Source organism: Silene latifolia, chromosome 9 (genome assembly GCF_048544455.1).
Source record: "Silene latifolia isolate original U9 population chromosome 9, ASM4854445v1, whole genome shotgun sequence".
NCBI classification, from domain to species: Eukaryota; Viridiplantae; Streptophyta; class Magnoliopsida; order Caryophyllales; family Caryophyllaceae; genus Silene; species Silene latifolia.
Genome location: NC_133534.1, coordinates 37,549,227 through 37,556,951, shown reverse-complemented (window position 1 = coordinate 37,556,951; position 7,725 = coordinate 37,549,227). Strand labels below are relative to the sequence as shown.

General features: G+C 38.4%; 1 long non-coding RNA gene across 1 annotated transcript; it reads right to left on the bottom strand.

The window, feature by feature from the left end:
- Nucleotides 1–6,186: 6,186 nt before the first annotated feature.
- On the bottom strand, nt 6,187–7,149 carry LOC141602606 (uncharacterized). The gene is made up of 2 exons (XR_012524557.1): nt 6,949–7,149; nt 6,187–6,279 (listed from the first exon to the last, which is right to left on the bottom strand). It is a non-coding gene; the product is annotated as an uncharacterized LOC141602606 (long non-coding RNA).
- Between the last annotated feature and the right edge of the window lie 576 nt (nt 7,150–7,725).

Sequence of the window (7,725 nt, the reverse complement as noted above, 5' to 3'; positions counted from 1 at the left end):
TGATCTTCGGGGTGCGTCCCTGACTGAGTGGAGTCACTTGCGGGAGTGGCTTCACGCCCTTGATTCGCCTTCTGTGGAACCCGTCACAGAGGGATGTGCACATTAATGAACTTGGGTTTATCGCTCGATGGAGATGAGCGGGGATTTGGTGGGTACGGCTGCGGTCCCCTACTAGCGGCGTGGAGTACTTGTTGCGATGGGTACTCTGGTAGGGCTACACACTTTAGTGTGTAGTCAGTTGTGTGGAGATTGTTGATGGAGACTGGGATTGTTGTGTTGACTGAGTTGTTTGGCTGTTGTTTCATGTTTGTTTTATATCGTGTAATTAGTACTGACCTCCTTTAATTGTTTTAAAAACCATGGTGATCCATTCGGGGATGGTGAGAAGTTGTTGAGCAGGTTTGATATGACGCTCTTGGGCTAGCTGGGATGAGTTATCACATGGATTAGAAAAGTCTTCCGATGTGTTAGACGATGTCTTTAGTATTCAGTTTTGGCTGGTAGACATTTGGGTTTTGGAACTTGTATTTGATTTGTCAGTTTGGCTTTGAACATGTGAACATTTAAATTATATTTACCTTTAAAGTACGTTTCATTATTGTCTTATGATATTCATTGCCTCGGGTAACCGAGATGGTGATGTTCCTATACCTGAGTGGTCCTGGTAAGGCACTTGGAGTATGGGGGTGTCACAAAGTGGTATCAGAGCGATGATCCTGAAACCTGTAACCAATGAACCTAATGAACATAGGGAGTCAAAATAAAATGAACCCGAGGTAGAAGTTGTAGGAGCTAATGCAAAGACTTGGGAGACGTCCTAAAGTCGCGACCTCGCCCTACAATTTTGAACCGGTCACATGGGGTATGTGTCGGGATCGTTATGTGCTTATCGTGTGCTTTGTGTATCTATATAGTAGTATGTTGTATGAATTGATGGATGCATGCATGTGGAGGATGGGAGATCTGAGTTGAAAGATGATGATGACGTGAATTGTATGTTGGTTGATTGTAAAGCATGAAAGTATAATGATTGATACATATAATGTGGCATGTTAGAATTATGAAAGGAAAAGTGTTTTGTTTATATATATAAAGTGATGCGTAATTATATATGTTGTTATCATTTTGTGTAAGAGTATAGAAAGTTGGGAGTGTGAATTGAACATGTGTTTGGTGAATATGCTGAACGAATATGGTGGATAAATATGTGCTATGATGGATGAATTAGTGGTAAAAGATGAATAATCGTTGTATGATAATATGATTTCTGATAAAGCATGTTGTATGATGCAAGAGATTTTATAATGTTGTTATGCTAGTAACATGTGAATAGGGGACTTGATGTTATATATTTGTGATTTTGTTTACGTAAAGTTATAGAGTTAAAACATGTATGTAATACATGCTTGGTAAGTTGAATGATCTATGTGCACGATGGATGTTGTTGCTTGGTTTTTGAAGATAGTAACATGTGGTTAAGGATACTGGTTTTATGAGTATGGAGTTGTTTTTGTTTACGTTGTTGTCGTTTAAGTTGTTTGGAAGTAAAATCAAGTAGTTGTGTTTTCGATTATAGAGAGGTTGTCTTTAAACTGTTATAACTTGAGATGTATATATGATTTTAAAATGATTCTAATTGGAGGTGATAGCTTGTTCTTCTACGATTCTAACGATAGGTCACACGCCCAAAACGACCAAGAAACGAGTGAGTTATGACCGTTTTACGAAAACTGGACAGTGTTGAGAAATGCGTAGGGTGCTCGATCGAGTGGCCCTCACTCGATCGAGTGCACCTCTTGGTACTCGATCGAGTAACCCTTAATCGATCAAGTAGCCCTGGAAATTTGTTATACGTGTATCTGACCTTCACTTACTCGATCGAGTAGGCTATTCACTCGATCGAGTGGCATGTACTCGATGTAGTAACCTCTGTTTTAGGTCATATGCTTATTTTTTGACTTCGTTGCATATTATGTTTAATTCAAAGGTGTTCTTCTGCTTTTATATGCATTGTTTTACGTATGTATTGGTCCTGATGCGTAAGTTACCCAATCTTATGATGTAAGGAGCGGCACCTGTGGTGAGTGTGAGTTGGTGGGGAGGACATGAGTTATATGCAGTTGTGATAGGTAGTGGAAAAGAAAAGAAGGATCGGTAAGGCTTATTAAGGCATGGAGCATGTTTTGTGAGAAGAGATGAGTGATATGATTTTGTGTTGAGTAATGTAAAAGTAACTAAATATGGGCAAGGGATGATGTGAGTCTAAGGAACGTGAGAATGAAAAGATTGAAAGGAAGGATGCGGATGGTGGCAACTTGAGATGTGTAAAGAATATGGAGGGAGATGGTTAGGAATCGTGTGGGTTAAGAATATATGTAGTGAAAGGTCGTTTTAGAGGAATTGAGAAGAGTGGTATATAGTGAACTTAATGGAGACATGTCGCAACGTGGATTTGCAGATAGTGAGTGAGTTTGGGTATTTGCATTATCAAGAGGTGAAACTAATGTGTGATTTCCTTGGGCAAGTAACATTATGAAATGAGTTTTGGGATTCCGGAAAAAAAAATGATTGGAGATCAGTGTGAGTGATAGCATGAGACGATTTGGACTGATTGGTGATAAATGTGAGTGATGGCATGATAAGAGAGGATCCATGGTAAGAGAGAGTGAGATGATACGGATATGAAATAACGAGATGGGAGTTTTGGAGCAATGAGAAGGTAACCGGGGCACTAAAGAGTTAGGTAGAAGTAATAAGGAGTTGAATGGTTAATTGATTTTGTCGAGTGTAAAAGAAAAGAATGAGGGGAGTAAAACTAGGAAAATGTTCACCGAGGTTATGTGATATAAAACTAAGGAATCGTCGAGATGTGTGATACCATCACGAGGGTGCTGGTTAATGATTATATAGGAGTTTCAGGATAACATGATAATCATGCGTTTCGAGAAATTAAGGAAAGTAAAAAGGTGGGTAAATAATTTGCACGATATGAGATCTTGGTGGTGAGTTGGTTGACGATACAATTAAGGATGGTATTGGAAATAATGATGAGGTAATTTGGTTGATGGGTTTGATGTTCGTTATTTGGGATGTTAACCAAAGATAGGAAAGAAACCGTGATGTTTAGAGATGAGTGTAAGAGGCTTGATGTCCGAACGATGGTAGTGTTGAGGTATTGTCACTAGTGGTTAAGGGTGATGATAAATAGGAAAAATGGTCATTCTAAAGAGGTTGATTTTGTAGACACCTGATTGATGTGTATGGTTTTGAGGGGGCATAATATGTGGTTATAGGAGGCGATTGCTAGTAGTCGAGTATTAATGTTATGGTTACGTTTGGCAGGAAATGATCGTTGTGCGAATAGGAGAATGTGTTATGAGGGGCATACGAGTTAAGCTCGGGCGAGAGGTAACCTTTATCATATGGTAGCTTACGTGACCAGGATTGACTGGTTGAATGTCATTATGGGTCTAATATGTATATAAATGTTTGTGTGAGGTTCTGACCTCACGAGAAGTGGCATAGTGTGATAGTTATAAAGCTGTTATCCCAATGTTCTGTAATATATGTTGGATACGGTAACCTAGTGGAATGATGTTCAAAAGTGATAGTTTGGGTGATCTGGCATGGATAGTTATACTGGTATGTGTATTCCTGATATTTGTTTATTCCGTAAAAAGGTATGGATGATATTCGTGAGATTCTTGTCTGTTTAGTCCGTATAATCTGTTTTGTTATGATCTAGTAAAGCAGTTTTGAGTAAGTTTTCTTGTCCGGAATGTTAAACTAAGTCAGTGTTGATGAGAATTATATGTGGTTGTGATGTTTATCGATGTGGTTGTTATGCCTCGGGTGGTGATCCGGGCACGGTACTTCATGTTGTGATGCGGGTATTTTCGCGTTGCGGTGCGGCTGTTGGTGGCAGTGTTGCGATGCCGTTACCGGTTGTGGTGGAGTAGGCGGGATGAATACGATTCGAGTTTCAAAAGTATATACGAGTTATACATAGATTGTTGTTTTGTTTGCTGCTGCTTCCTGTGAGTTTCAGTTTGTACAGATAGACAGTTGTTTTGTTTATTGATGTTTCTTACCAGTTTAAGTTTGGGAATGAGGGTAGAGTATGATATGAAAAAGAGTTGTATATGTTTTCGTTGTTGTCATGGTATAGCTATATTCCGTTGATGGGACACAGTTGTGAGAGGTTGTTACAGTAATTTTGATCTTGTTTTAAGATGAGGCATTGGTATACATAGTAATGGCAAGTGAATAGTGGAACATGTGTTGTACTGATCTGAAAGCTGCAAGTGGTTTATAATCTTTTGATTGAGATAGTGAGTATAGGGTGTTGGACATTAGTATCATGGTAAGTTGTAGATGAGTTTGTGGTAATAAAAGGGAGAACTTGAGGACCTAGTGTAAGTGTGTGTAATAATTGTGGATCGCGAGTTCTGGGTATGGAGATAGATGCATGTATAGAGGACTATGTCGTTTTGGCAGTAATAGGGAACAATTGAAGTTTTGGTTAAGCTAAAGATTTTGTGGTATAGGTTAGGTGGTGTGCCGAGTGAATTGAGGTATGAGAACTGTTAAGTAAGAGAGCCTTAGATATAGGAATGGTGAGTGTTCAGATTATAGGCGGTGGCTATCTTTGACATGCGGTGGTGATGAGGATAGTGAGAAGATATAGCTAAGGATTTAGTATTAGTGAGTTACGAGGACGTAACATTTATCTTAAGAGGAGTAGGATGCTATAAAAGAGAGTTTGATGGTTGTGCATGTTGTAGTATAATTGGAAGTAGAGCGTTGATGTAGCATAAGGATAGATTTGTATTGCGGTTGATATTGTTAAAAAGGTCATCATGGTCGTGCTTGTAGTAGTTCAATGTTTAAGAATGGGAGAATATTTCGATAGTGTTGAAAGTTAGATGATGATGTTTATGAGTGTGAGTAAACTTCGAGGACGAAGTTCCTTTTTAAGGCTGGTAGAATGTAACATTCCGTTTGATGTAATGAGTGTCTTGATATCGCATTTTCTAGTGGATACACTACTACAAAAATGATCAAAGAGAACGGTCTCTAACCGTTCTTAAAGGTATTTTGAACCGGCCTGTGGCCAGGCGTTCTCTTTTATCTAAGAGAACGGTTAATATATAGTCAACCCGGTCTCGTTGTTACAACATTTAGAACGGTTGTGCTTTATAACCGTTCTCTTTGATATAACAAACAGAACGGTTGTGCTTTATAACCGATCTCGTTGATAAACGGCTCTCGTTGATAATCTTCCCGGGTTATTTGGCGCCTTTGTTTTAAATTTTCAACGAGAACGGTAAATGTTACAACCGTCCTGTTTGTTAATTGATCCTTGATCCCGGGTTATTTGGCGCCTTTGTTTTAAATTTTCAACTATGCACAAGCCTTCGATCCTTGAGTACTCATAGACATTCCTTTCATGAAACATTCTAATACTTCTTGGCTTGGCTTCTCACCAGTTTGCCAAAAATGCACAAACATCGTTTGCATATTTAATACTTGTGCTTGCATAGTATTTATCTGCGTGCAATAAATAAAATCTCAAATCATGCTTAAAGTAAAATATTTTACAAACAATAAATATTTTGAGACCGTCTTATTCTATGTATACATAATAAATTACCGTCTCTTTGAGACGCTCTACTTCAGTCGTCGGCTTTTTGGAAGCCCTCCCAAAATACTCAGTTATGGATATGCCATCAGGAACTCCTCGCACACGGCCACCATGTTCAGGTCTGCCGATTGCCTTAGCAAGTATATCTTCTCGTCCTTCAGGTTTAAATGTACCTGCTGCCACCTCTTTTTCTACTGCTTTCTACACCCATTGATTATATTATATTATACAATTACATATTTGTGTCAAATCTTAGAAATAAATAATGATTATCGTAACAATTGAAGGACTTACAATTTTCAAAGCGGCTTCCTTGTCATATTCGGTCATATCTCCATTAGTAGGCGTGTGACCCCTTAGCCAAGTTAAGTGTCGGTCAACTTTCTCCAATACGTGTCCTTTGGAGGCAAAGTCTTTCTACTACAAAAATAACATTGTGAAGAGTACAATAAAGTGTAAATAAATGGAAATTATAATTGTTTATAGCATTAGATTCCATCATACAATTATAAGATTATAAAGATATGTCTAGGTGTACTTACGACTATAACTTCAATCCCACGATATCCTGCTCGAGAGCCATAGAACCTTGTATTATTCATCGAAGCATTCCTCTTGTTGATTGCACTTATTTCCTTACATTTTACACAAATATATATAAAACATAAAATAGTTAGAGGACTAACTCTGCCTTATTAAGCTGTTTCAATTTCTTTTCAGTGAGGCATCAGAATTTTTACAGAATAATACTTGGTAGTAGCAGTTAGTGTGCCAGTTAATTTAGCAGATTTCCTTAGCACTTAGCAGATTTCCTTAGCACTGAAAACTTAGTTCTGAATTTGAGCTCAGGTTGATATGATATGCGAGCACTGAAAACAGCTCCATAATGAATGGGAGGCTGTAATCATTGAGAGATGGGTCTGAGCATAATTCTGAACACCTTGGTTTCAAACTTATAACTTGTAACTCAGCAAGCCCCACATGCCCACACAGACCCACTGCAAAATTCAGGTTAGTATAATCCTCAATGTAAAGTTAATCATCATGTCACTGGCGACCCTTGGATTAATTTTGAACCAGTGAGATAATTTCCTAACGACCTTACCAACTTGACCTGACAAAGTAGTTGTACTAGCTGACATAGAATTTTAAGTTCATACAATACTTATTACCTTCTCGAGGCTTCTTTCAGGACTAAAAATAAAAAAATTCCTTATCAGTTTAGGGAATTTTAAGTTCTTTCAAGTGGACAAGTAAATTCATCAGGTGGGCTTTTAGTAAACATGATGGTAAGTGAATATTACCTTAAATGCCTCAGTAGTGTGAGACGCCACAAACGCATTCCACTCCTCTGGTGTTATGTGGTCATACAATTCTGGTGGTGTCCTCCGTATTGCTCCCGTTTCGTCATATAACCACTTACGGACTAAGGTGCATTTCCACTTTCTCCATAATTTACCCGCCTTTATGAGACACCAATCATGACGGTCTTTGATGACGGTAAAAGCGCCCTACACAAATGACAAATACTGTTCGACCCCTCTCCTTACACCTTCTCTTCCTGTTCTTGCCTGAGACATCAGAGTTATTCTCAGTTCGTTTACGCCTTTGTGGGCCCATCGATCAACCTGCATTAACAAATTACAAATTCATCAAATTCTATAAACATATTAAAATAAATAAGACTGCATCCAGAGAGCTTTACAGTCTTCTGTGGGGCTGTGGTGCTGGTCCAGGTACGATCCATATTGATGGGACTAATGTTGATCAATCATTTCCCTTTTCCTTTCCCTCTCCCTTAATAATTGTTTCCTACCTCTGAGCACTTAAATCAGGTTCAAGAACCTCAGAATGCAACGAGGTTAAAACTCGGGTTGGATTAATTTACCGCCTTGTAGTTCTATTCAGCTTGAATCTGGACTAGTGGTTTACACAAAAAATAAATAAAAAACTTTCCAATAGAAGAATTTGGTTTCATCTGTAATCTGGAGGTTATGTCCTATTGTGAATTGTAAAAGGTTCCCAGTGGGTCAAACTGGATTGGCAAGGACCAAACTCTAACATTACAGTTTATTGTTATT